This window comes from Rhinatrema bivittatum, chromosome 1, assembly GCF_901001135.1.
Source record: "Rhinatrema bivittatum chromosome 1, aRhiBiv1.1, whole genome shotgun sequence".
NCBI classification, from domain to species: Eukaryota; Metazoa; Chordata; class Amphibia; order Gymnophiona; family Rhinatrematidae; genus Rhinatrema; species Rhinatrema bivittatum.
Window position 1 is genome coordinate 8585608 of NC_042615.1, and position 13176 is coordinate 8598783.

A 13176-nucleotide genomic window follows, 5' to 3' on the forward strand; every position below is an offset into this window, starting at 1 on the left:
GCAGAAGTTAGAGTGTTTGTATATTAAAAGAAAAAAAACAACAAAAAAAGTAGCCAGAAGCTAGAAATAAGCTAGGAGCAGTGTGTACCTAAGTAAAAAGGTTGAAAAGTTCAGTTCAGTTACTCACCTTGGAAAGGTGTTAAGATAGTGGAATTTGGTTTGAATAGGGACCAACATTTGTTAATCAAGAGAGCAGTGAATCATTCTGGTTGACTAATTGAAGTTCGACTGTTTGTATCTCCCGCCCCTCCCACCCCTAGCTCATCCTTTAATTTATAGGCAGGTGCCACTTTCAAAAAAACAAAAGAAAACCTTATTGAGAGTTTGATCATTCCCCTGTAGGCCACTACCAGACATATAGCGAATTCACTAATACATTAAAGGACATTAATTAGATACATTCCTACTCCCACTGTTATGAACCCCGATCGCGTTTGCACGCGACCGGGCTCCCCTACCTCCTCCAGCCAGCTTGTCCTGGATCCCCTTCCCGGCGGTCCGCGGCGCACAGGCCGCGGCATTAAGATGGCATCCCTCTGAGGAGCAGCGTCGTCAAGCCCGCTGTTGGCCCCACCTCTTAAAGGGGCCAGGACGCGGAGTAGGGGCCGGCCCCGGAAGAAGACATCAGTAAAGAGGGATATTTAAGACGCCTGCAGTGAAGGACTGATTGCCTTCACAACAGGTCTTGCGGTTGTTTGGTTCCTGGTGCTGCTGTTTTCCTGATTTGACTCCTGCTTGCCTTGACCCTGAGTTGCCTGCTGCCTGCCTACCTGGACCCCAGATTGGACTTGAACTCTTACTTGCCTGCCGCCTGCCTGGACCTCGGATTGGACTCTGACCTTGCCTTGCCTGCCGCCTGCCTGGACCTCGGATTGGACTCTGACCTTGCCTTGCCTGCCGCCTGCCTGGACCTCGGATTGGACTCTGACCTTGCCTTGCCTGCCGCCTGCCTGGATCTCGGATTGGACTCTGACCTTGCCTTGCCTGCTGCCTGCCTGGACCTCGGATTGGACACTGACCCCTGCCTGGAACCAGGATGTTGCATCTGGTTGTCTTCGGCCTGTACCCAGTTCGCGCTGAGGCCCAGCGTAGGGTACTGAGGGGTTGCGGTACCGGGACTTCCACCTTCCAGAGGCAAAAGGCACCTAGTTTCCTCAGGTGGGTGTCTTTTACTCTGGGTCGAGGGTCCACAAATATAACAGATTGTGAAGGCCATGGACCCGGTGGACCTGTCCAGTCTTCAGGCGATTCCGGGCCTCGCCCAGCAGCTGATGCAGCAGCGTCAGCAGCAACAACAGCAACAACTGAGCTTGGAGGCACTAACAGCCACGATGGATCGGTTAGCTCGGCGTCTGGAGACACCCCATGGAGCCGAGGCCACTGTTCCTGCACCACCTCCACCTAGTATTTCTGCCTCAGTATCTCACTTGCCCGCTCCCCCTCGCTTTTCTGGGGAGGCCAAGTTATGTTGAGGTTTCCTTAACCAATGTTTCATTAGGTTTTCGTCACAAGGACAGTAATTCCCCAAGACCAGACGAAAACCTCCTCTATCATCTCTTTGCTCGACGGGAAGGCCATGGCCTGGGCATCTCCCCTCTGGGAAAGGATGGACCCCATATTGAGCGACCTGTCCCGATTCGTTGCTACATTCCGCCAGATGTTTGATGAACCAGGAAGAATGGCTACCGCTTCATCTGAACTGCTAAACCTACGCCAAGTTCCCCGTACGTTAGCAGATTTTGCCATTGAATTTCGGACACTGGCCTCCGAGGTAGGATGGCAACCGGACTGCCTGAGGGGCATTTTTCTTGAAGGCTTATCTCCCCGCATTGAGGACGAACTTGTGGGTAGAGATCTTCCTGAGAATTTAGATTCATTGATCGACCTGGCAGGCCGTATTGACTGACGAATCCAACAGAGGGCTAAAGAAACAAGATCCTCTCGTCGAATGTTTTCCTTGGCTCCCAATTTCTCTCGTCCTTTGGTGACTCCCGGTATGGCTGAAGCTCCGACAGAGACAAAGGAAGAAACCATGTAGTTGGGAAGAAGTCGGCTGATGGTGGAAGAGAAACAACGACGAAGGAGGATGGGGCTGTGTCTATACTGCGGCAACCGAGGACACCTTCTTGCTCAGTGTCCCGAACGCCCGGGAAACTACCAGTCCTAGGCGTCTCTGAGGGGCAGACCCTAGGGAGTAATCTCGCTCCTCAATTTGTAGTACCTGTGATGCTTCAATGTGATGCGGGACCTTTCACCACCCAGGCCCTGGTTGACTCCGGAACCGGAGGAAACTTCATTTTGGCAGAACTGGTCCATCAGTTACAGATTCCGACATACCCTCGTAAGACGCCATTATTTATTTCTTCCATCCGTGGCGAGAATCTTCTTGGACGGATTACCTCCTGCACTGCGCCTTTACTCCTCCTCACCGGAGTGTTGCACCACGAGGAAATTTCCTTTTTTGCTTGGAAAAGGCCATCCACCCTGTGGTACTGGGTCTGCCCTGGTTACAACGACATTCTCCTACCATTGACTGGGGAACTATCCAAATTGCGGCATGGGGTCCAGACTGCCATGGGACTTGTATCCAATGGACACATCAACCTGCAATTCCTGTAACTACCACTAAGATGGCTATACCACCCCAATACTCCGATTTTGTGGATGTTTTTTCTAAGGAGAAGGCAGAGATCCTACCCTGTCATCAAAGGTTCGATTGTGCGATCGACTTACTCTCTGACACCATTCCTCCTAGGGGGCGGATTTACCCACTCTCGGGTCCAGAATCTCAGGCCATATCAGATTTCATCAAGGAGAACCTCGCACGAAGATTCATTCGTCCTTCCACGTCCCTGGCAGGAGCGGGGTTTTTCTTCGTACCCAAGAAAGACGGGTCGTTAAGACCATGTATAGACTACAGGGGTCTTAACGCCATCACTCGCAAGGATCGTTACCCCCTTCCTCTGATACCTGAATTACTAGACCAATTGCACGATGCTAAAGTCTTTTCGAAACTGGACTTGCGTGGAGCATACAACTTGGTTCGAATCAAACCAGGGGATGAGTGGAAGACCGCTTTTAATACTCATAATGGCCACTATGAATACCTCGTCATGCCTTTTGGACTGTGTAATGCACATGCGGTTTTTCAGAACCTTATGAACGAAGTTTTTCGGGACATGCTATATAAACAGGTGATTGTCTACCTTGATGATATCCTCGTTTACTCTAAGGATCTGGATACGCATCGCAAAGATGTTAAACTAGTCCTACAACGACTAAGGGAGAATCAGCTATTTGTGAAACTAGAGAAATGTTTCTTCGAGAAACAATCTATACCTTTCTTGGGATTTATTATATCCACCACAGGGTTTCAGATGGATCCGGAGAAGGTGGCCAGTATTCTAGACTGGCCACAACCCATGGGACTTTGAGCCATACAGCGGTTTCTTGGATTTTCCAATTTTTACTGGAACTTTATCCCACATTATTCACACATTATAGCCCCGATTACCGCTTTGACCAGGAAGGGGGCAGATACCAAGAAGTGGCCCCAGGAAGCAGTACAAGCATTTAAGGATATCAAGATGGCCTTTTTACAAGAACCGTGTCTCCATCATCCGAACCCCAATCGTCCATTTATCGTGGAGGTAGACACATCCGAGGTAGCAGTTGGAGCAGTCCTCAGTCAGCATTCGGACCGAAGGGCATTAGTTCCCTGCTCTTTTTTCACTCGTAAATTTTCACCTGCGGAGAAGAACTATGGAATCGGTGATAAGGAATTGCTGGCTATCAAGATGGCTTTGGAGGAATGGAGACAGTGGCTGGAAGGGGCGCAACACACCATCACAGTTTTCACAGACCACAAGAATTTGGAATATCTTAACAGAGCTCAGCGTCTCAACCCTCGCCAAGCCCGCTGGTCACTGTTCTTCTCGCGTTTTGATTTCATCCTCCGGTATCGTCCAGCGGCTAAGAATGGGCGGGCGGATGCCCTTTCCAGATCCTTCGAGGTCGAAGATTCACCAGAGACTCTTAATCACATTATTGACCCCGCCAAACTAATACTGGCGGCCACTGAGACGGTACCCCCCGGAAAAACTGTAGTACCTCTCAGACTACGCCCCAAAGTACTTTCATGGGCACATGATTCGCTGTCTGCAGGACATCCTGGGAGAGCACGAATCTGGGAACTACTTGCCCACTACTACTGGTGGCCCCAGATGAAGGGGGATGTACGAGCTTATGTTTCCTCTTGTCCTAAGTGTGCTCAGCAGAAGCCGTTACCTGGTCGACCCTGGGGCCTCCTCCAACCCCTTCCACCCCCTCAAGAGCCTTGGACCCATATTTCCACGGACTTCGTAGTTGATTTGCCTACTTCTGGGGGGAATCAGGTAATCTGCTGTCGTTGTCGACCGTTTTTCAAAGATGGTCCACTTTGTGCCCTTACCCAAATTTCCTTCTGCTCCTGAATTGGCGGACCTATTCGCCTCGCATATTTTTCAGTTCCACGGACTTCCACTTCACATCACTTCTGACAGAGGACCTCAGTTCACAGCTAAATTCTGGAGCGCGCTTTGTAAGAAGTTCGGCATCCAATTGGACTTTACCACTGCTTTCCATCCGCAGGGGAATGGTCAGGCAGAACGGGTCAATAGAAGATTAAAATTATTCTTACGCCTTTTTGTGAACCATCGTCAGGATGATTGGGCCAGCCTTCTACCCTGGGCCGAATTCTCACATAACTCTCATGTACATTCTGCCACTGGGCAATCTCCTTTCCAAATTGTTTTTGGTAAACAACCTCGACCTCCACTACCTCTACCACTTACGGTAGCTTCACCAGCAGCTCAACTTTCGGCTCAGCGACTCCATGAACTTTGGGAAGTCACTAATGCTCGCCTTCACAGGGCAGCTGAGGCTGCAAAACGGATGTCGGACAAACATCGCCGTCCCGCTCCGCAATTTCTTACGGGAGATCGGGTTTGGCATTCCACTCGTCATCTGCGCCTCCGGGTTCCTTCCATGCGACTGGCCCCCAGATACATTGGGCCCTTCCTTATCAGTAGAGGTCTGGGTCCGGTAACCTATCAACTACGACTTCCTACTAGTCTTCGGATCCACAATTCTTTTCACGTTTCTCTACTTAAGCCTCTGACTTCCTCTCCTTTCCATAAGACTCTGTGTCAAACCCCTACCGTCGAGTCGGCTGAGGATGCCATCTATCAAGTACGAGAGATTCTGGACATTCGGGGCCACCATAGACGATGGGAGTATTTGATCGCTTGGGAGGGCTTTGGTCCTGAGGAAAACTCATGGGAAACAGCAGCAAAAATATTGGATAAGTCCTTGCTTCATCACTTTCATCTTACGCATCCTGAGAAACCGGGCCCGTCCAGAAGGGGGCGTAAGAGGGGGGGTACTGTTATGAACCCCGATCGCATTTGCACGCAACCGGGCTCCCCTACCTCCTCCAGCCAGCTCGTCCTGGGTCCCCTTCCCGGCGGTCTGCGGCACACGGGCCGCGGCATTAAGATGGCATCCCTCCGAGAAGCAGCGTTGTCAAGCCCGCGGTTGGCCCCGCCTCTTAAAGGGGCCGGGACACGGAGTAGGGGCCGGCCCCGGAAGAAGACGTCAGTAAAGAGGGATATTTAAGACGCCTGCAGTGAAGGACTGATTACCTTCACAACAGGTCTTGCGGTTGTTTGGTTCCTGGTGCTGCTGTTTTCCTGATTTGACTCCTGCTTGCCTTGACTCTGAGTTGCCTGCCGCCTGCCTGGACCTCGGATTGGACTCTGACCTTGCCTTGCCTGCTGCCTGCCTGGACCTTGGATTGGACACTGACCCCTGCCTGGAACCAGGACGTTGCATCTAGTTGTCTTCGGCCTGTACCCACTTCGCGCTGAGGCCCAGCGTAGGGTACTGAGGGGTTGCAGTACCGGGACTTCCACCTTCCGGAGGCGAAAGGCACCTAGTTTCCTCAGGTGGGTGTCTTTTACTCTGGGTCGAGGGTCCACAAATATAACACCCATAGCAACCTAAAACTTAAATAGGAACTGAACAAATTTGAGATGAAGGCAGCAGTCCAGCAGCAAGAGGGAGTCTTCCCAGTCTTTTGCATTGAGTGTCACATGTATAATTTTTTACCCACCAGTGAGACGTTGTACATGTGCGTGCAATGCAAAGAGCTCCTGGCTCTCAGAGAATGAGTCCAATCTTTGGAGGCTAGAGTGGCAGACCTGGAGGAGCTGAGGCAGACAGAGAGACAGATGAGACCTTCAGGGACATAGTAGCCAAGTCCCAACTTCAGATTAGCAGCCCTGGGGCTGCCTTGGAGGAAGAAGGTCTCATAATTGGAAAGCATCAACCTGGTGCAGCTGGAAAGGATCCTGTAGCAAGGACTTGCTTTCCAGGTAGTGCATTTTCCTTTCACACCGAGGATATCTCCCCAAGGCCTACAGTCCAGGAGGGAAGGGTTAGGTCGGCTGTCATAGTTGGTGATTCAATTATTAGGAATGTAGACAGCTGAGTGGTTGGTGGGCGTGAGGATCACCTGGAAACATGCCTACCTGGTGCGAAGGTGGCAGACCTCATGGGTCACCTAGATAGGAATTTAGACAGTGCTGGGGAGGAGCCGGCTGTTACATAAGAACATAAGAAAATGCCATACTGGGTCAGACCAAGGGTCCATCAAGCCCAGCATCCTGTTTCCAACAGTGGCCAATCCAGGCCATAAGAACCTGGCAAGTACCCAAAAACTAAGTCTATTCCATGTAACCATTGCTAATGGCAGTGGCTATTCTCTAAGTGAACTTAATAGCAGGTAATGGACTTCTCCTCCAAGAACTTATCCAATCCTTTTTTAAACACAGCTATACTAACTGCACGAACCACATTCTCTGGCAACAAATTCCAGAGTTTAATTGTGCGTTGCGTAAAAAAGAACTTTCTCCGATTAGTTTTAAATGTGCCCCATGCTAACTTCATGGAGTATCCCCTAGTCTTTCTACTATCCGAAAGAGTAAATAACCGATTCACATCTACCCGTTCTAGACCTCTCATGATTTTAAACACCTTTATCATATCCCCCCTCAGTCGTCTCTTCTCCAAGCTGAAAAGTCCTAACCTCTTTAGTCTTTCCTCATAAGGGAGCTGTTCCATTTCCCTTATCATTTTGGTAACCCTTCTCTGTACCTTCTCCATCGCAATTATATCTTTTTTGAGATGCGGCGACCAGAATTGTACACAGTATTCAAGGTGCGATCTCACCATGGAGTGATACAGAGGCATTATGACATTTTCCGTTTTATTCACCATTCCCTTTCTAATAATTCCCAACATTCTGTTTGCTTTTTTGACTGCCGCAGCACACTGAACAGACGATTTCAATGTGTTATCCACTATGACACCTAGATCTCTTTCTTGGGTTGTAGCACCTAATATGGAACCCAACATCGTGTAATTATAGCATGGGTTATTTTTCCCTATATGCATCACCTTGCACTTATCCACATTAAATTTCATCTGCCATTTGGATGCCCAATTTTCCAGTCTCACAAGGTCTTCCTGCAATTTATCACAATCTGCTTGTGATTTAACTACTTTGAACAATTTTGTGTCATCTGCAAATTTGATTATCTCACTCGTCGTATTTCTTTCCAGATCATTTATAAATATATTGAACAGTAAGGGTCCCAATACAGATCCCTGAGGCACTCCACTGTCCACTCCCTTCCACTGAGAAAATTGCCCATTTAATCCAACTCTCTGTTTCCTGTCTTTTAGCCAGTTTGCAATCCACGAAAGGACATCGCCACCTATCCCATGACTTTTTACTTTTCCTAGAAGCCTCTCATGAGGAACTTTGTCAAATGCCAAATGTTGTGGTACATGTGGGCACCAACGACATAGGAAAATATGGGAGGGAGGTTCTGTAAGCCAAATTTAGGCTCTTAGGTAGAAAGCTGAAATCCAGAACCTCCAGGGTAGCATTCTCTGAAATGCTCCCTGTTCCACACGCAGGTCACCAGAGGCAGGCAGAGCTCTGGAGTCTCAATGTGTGGATGAGACGATAGTGAAAGGAAGAGGGATTCAGTTTTGTAAGGAACTGGGGAACCTTTTGGGGAAGGGGGAGTCTCTTCCAAAGGGATGGGCTCCACCTTAACCAGGGTGGAACCAGACTGCTGGTGCTAACCTTTAAAAAGGAGATAGAGCAGCTTTTAAACTAGAACAAAGGGGAAAGCCAACAGTCGCTCGGAAGCACAGGATTCAGCAAGAGGTATCTTCAAAGGATACTAATGATGCATTAGAATTAGGGCATCCCGACAGTGAGGTTCCAATACTAAGAAAAGTAGTGATTTTACTTTGTTGATACACTCCGCAGTCACACAATCTCTTACTGTGTTTGACGATGCAAATTGAATGAAGCCATCTTCACTAATGGTGCTACGTAGATTTACCACACAAAGTAGAATTTTATGACGCAATAGTCATTCAATCTCTAACTGTGTTTGATGATGCAAACTGAATGAAGTTGTCTTCACTAATGGTGAATTCCCCAGGGATTAAGGGTTAACAAAGAGCCCTTGTTATACACTGAGGACACCGTGTTTATGCAAAAATGGAATCATATCTTAAACAAGTGCTCGCTTGATTTGATGTTGGCAATCATAGAACAAACTAAAATTACAGTAGAGGGGATCAACACCGAAATTGCACAGTTAATGGAACCTGTTAAGAAAGAAATGCCTGCTCAAGAATTTGAACTTAAATTTGATGAGACTGAGAAGGCAGTAGAGGCTATGGCAGGACAAATTAAACAGACCAAAATGGAGAAATTTTTACGCGATGAACGCGATTATCATAAGGGCTCTGTGTATTATTGGATGCAACCGAACTATAAACGTAATCAGAATAAGAAATTACGTAATTTTGAGAATTCGAGTTCATCGTCGTCTTCTGAGTCGTCTGGTGATGATGGTAAAACTCCCAACGACGGAAAACAGAACAGACGAGTTAAGTTCCATGAGCAAAAAAACTCCAAGTTTACGGGACGAGGTTCCAAAATGAACCAACAGCAAACTCGATCCCGCCCTGTTACGCGCTCGCAACAGGACCAAGATTAAGTGAGTCAACAGGACCAAAATTAAGTGAGTCAACGGTGATCAATTTATCTTCTTGTACGTTGAGTGCTAATAAAAGAGCCGTATTAGAGAAAGGATTATCGTATGTACCGACTGTAAGACTCGATCTTTTTGAGGTAGAGAAATATCTGCATAAATTCATTCGCCAACTTTGGCTTAGAGTTTATTTCAACAATCATATGTGGCAGAGTGATTCCTCAATAGTTTTTCCAAAAACGAAATGGTGCCCCCCAGGAATTATGGATCCAGCTATTAGTACATTTAGAGATTTAGTGTTGAAAGAGACACGTGATTTACAGAAGCTAGCATTCACAAATAAATCTAATATGTCTGAGTCTGAACACAGCGCATTAATTGAACTCAAACAAGATTCTTCGATTGTCATTAAGGCCGCCGACAAAGGTGGGGCGGTGGTTTTAATGGACACAGAGAAATATCGGATTGAAGTGATGCGTCAGGTTAATGATCCAGTCTATTATTCTAGATTATTAGAAGATCCTACCAGAGAAATGAAAAAAGATATTGATTGTCTGGTTGAAATGGCCTTCACAAGATTTTGGATCACGTCTCGGGAGAGGAGATTTTTGACAGTTGATTTTCCAAAGATACCTGTTCTATACATACTGCCGAAGGTTCACAAGACATTAGTGAATCCCCCTGGTAGACCGATTGTGTCTACCAGGGGTTCACTATTGGAACCACTATCTATCTTCGTCGATAAATTTTTGGCACCGATGGTGAGTAAACTCCCATCGTATGTTAGGGATTCGTCTGATTTGATGTGTCAGTTGGATTTTTTGACTGCACAATTATTCCCCAACAATCGTTTGGCGCTGGCTACAATTGATGTGGTTTCGTTATATACGAATATTCCACAACAAGAGGCCATTGAAATTATCGCAGTTAAATTGAATGAAGTTACATCTCGTATTCCATCTAGATTCTTAATTAATTTGGCACGCATAGCCCTGGAACAGAACTTCTTCATGTTCAACAATGAATTCTTTCTTCAAAAGAAAGGGGTGGCTATGGGTGCCACAATGGCGCCAGATGTGGCCAATCTGTATATGGGGAATTTTGAAGAAAAGTTTGTGAAAGACAACCCCTATATAAACCATATAAAATTATGGAGACGATATATCGACGATATTCTGGTAGTTTGGGAGGGTGAGCTTGATGAATTCACAGTATTTATGGAATGGTTGGAGGGTTGTGACAATAACTTGAAGTTTACATATATTTTTGACAAGAGCCAAGTAGCCTACTTGGACATTTCAATTAAGCTACAACCCATGGGGTTTGAGTTTTCTATATACCGTAAACCGACCGATAGAAATACATTATTACGGTATGACAGCTGTCATCCTCAACATTTACGCAACAATCTCCCTTATGGTCAATTCTTGCGTTTAAGAAGACTTTGTTCAGACATCAGAGAATACAAATTGAGAGCCCGAGTTATGAGCCATAATTTCCAACAAAGAGGTTACCCTCCTCAGATTGTTAGGAAGGCATATAAGCGAGCACGCTGGATCAACAGGGATCTATTGTTTTTGCCTAAGACTGTCCAAAAAGATGACAATAGGTTGATGTGTGTACTGCCTTTCTCCCCACAAATTTTTAAGGTTCAGAACATTATTAAAAAATTTTGGCACATTTTACATCTACATGAAGGGTTTAACGAACCCCCTAGGTTTGCCTTTAAACGAGGTAGAAACCTGAGAGACATGATTGTACACTCTGACTTCACAGATGAAAAAGATGATAGAGAGAACAGTGACCTTGGTATTAAGGGGCATTTCCCTTGTGGGAATTGCACTGTTTGCGCTCAATCTTTTGCAGGCAGTGTTTTACCGTTTTTTGCAAATGGTAAATTTCATTTTCGTTCTCTCACTACCTGTGAGTCCAAAGGTGTGATCTACGGTCTATGGTGTCCGTGTCCTCGTTTATACATTGGCAAAACCATACGTTCCTTAAAAACCCGCATGATTGAGCACAGGAGTGCCGTCACACGTGGGAAGGTAGAAGCTCCGGTAGTACAGCACTGTCTATTACATTCTCATAAGTTTGACGATTTAACATTTGCTGCAATAGAAAAACCTTCACCTAAGAGCCGTGGAGGGGATTTCGACAGTTATTTGCTGCAAAGAGAGCAAAAATGGATCTACCATTTCAATACGGTTGATCCAAAGGGATTAAATAAAGACATCGATTGGTCAGTTTTTTAAAGGAAATACGGGAGTCTGAGAGCATGGAATTGTGGGCAATGTAGTCTATGGGGTATAGAGGATCCGGATTTCCGGTGGGTAGCAAGGATGGGATACACTTAAATTCAGAGGGAGTACGTCTGCAGAGACTGGCTAGGACGCTAAGGCGCCATTTTTTGAAATCTTTGGTGAGACCTGCAAATCCGGTCTGGGTAAGTGGAGCATATTTCCATATGTTGTAACAATGAATGAATGATAGTTTAGATTGATTCAGTGTAGAAATTTGTCTGGGTGGTCTGTTGTGAGTATTTTTAATTTACGATTTTTTTAATTTTTAGGATATGAATATGTTGGCCTGAGTCGAGATATCACAATTCCCCTGAAGAAGACTGTTAGCTCAGTCGAAACATGTTGGGAAGTATATAATGAACAGCAAAGCAATGCAGCTGCTCGATGAAAAATTTGTGGCTAAGTATTCGAATCAGAGATGAATTTGATTTTCAAAGAACGTTTTCGTTCAGTTGTAGTTTATATTTGTAGCACTTTAGAATAGGTTAAAGGATTGGTTAGTGAATAAAGGTATTTGGTGGGTGGACAAATGACAATAAATGATTATATTACATCAAGCTCTGTAAGCTGATAACTGCCTGCGACCCATTGCGTGGTGAGAGGCTGCAGATTACAACATTAGAGCAACAAGCTTTATGATATTGTCATTTGTTGGGAATTTAATCTTTGGATAAAAAGTAGACTAAGAATTGTAGTTCAGATTTGGTAAGTGAGTAGAATCTCCTCTCTCCTCGTTTTGTGTTCACTAATGGTGCTACATGACACTACCGCACAATCAAAGTAGAGATTCATGACACAACAGGTTTTAAGTTTTTAGTTTACGTATGACATCGTGGCATCGACCCTGCAGGCATACTATAAGTCCTGCCCTAATTGATTGCCCCTGAGGCAGCTCTAGATAAAAGAGTGAAACTTGGCCAGAGTCGGGCAAAAATCCTAGCAGTGAATGATGACATAGACTTAATTGGCATCTCAGAGACATGGTGGAAGGAGGACAACCAATGGGACAGTGCTATACCGGGGTACAAACTATATTGCAATGTTAGAGAGGAGCACCTGGGAGGCGGAGTAGCACTTTATGTCCGGAATGGCATAGAGTCCAACAGGATAAACATCTTGCATGAGATTAAATGCACAATTGAATCTTTATGGGTAGATATCCCTTGTGTGTCGGGGAAGACTATAGTGATAGGAGTATTCTACCGTCCACCTGCTGAAGATGGTGAGACGGACAGTGAAATGCCAAGAGAAATTAGGGAAGCTAACCTAATTGGTAGTGCGGTAATAATGGGAGACTTCAATTACCAGGGAAAAAACATTGTAACCCAAATTTTGACTGGATGGGTTTTCAGAACTTTGAAGTATTCACATTTGTATATCACATTTATAGCTTAGGGACCTTCATAACATCCACAGTGCTGCAAGTTAAAACTTGTGTACTGTACTTTTATGGATCATATTTAGTCATAGGTCCAATAGTGCATTAAATTTATTTATGTATTTATTAAATGAGCACGAAGGAGTATGCCTTATAAAACTTTCATTGTGGACATTATAAGGCTCTAATATAGTATTTTTTCAATTTTCAATTTTTATAAATTTCTGTAAAAATAAAGGATTACTTCCCTCTTTATGCTTAGCTCAGCCAGAGTCAGAGGTCGGACGCGCGTGTTTCACGGTCCGCTGCTTCAGGGATATTTATGGCTGACTTGCATGGCTCGGCACTCTTAGCCGTACTAGTACTGCGGGTCCAAACT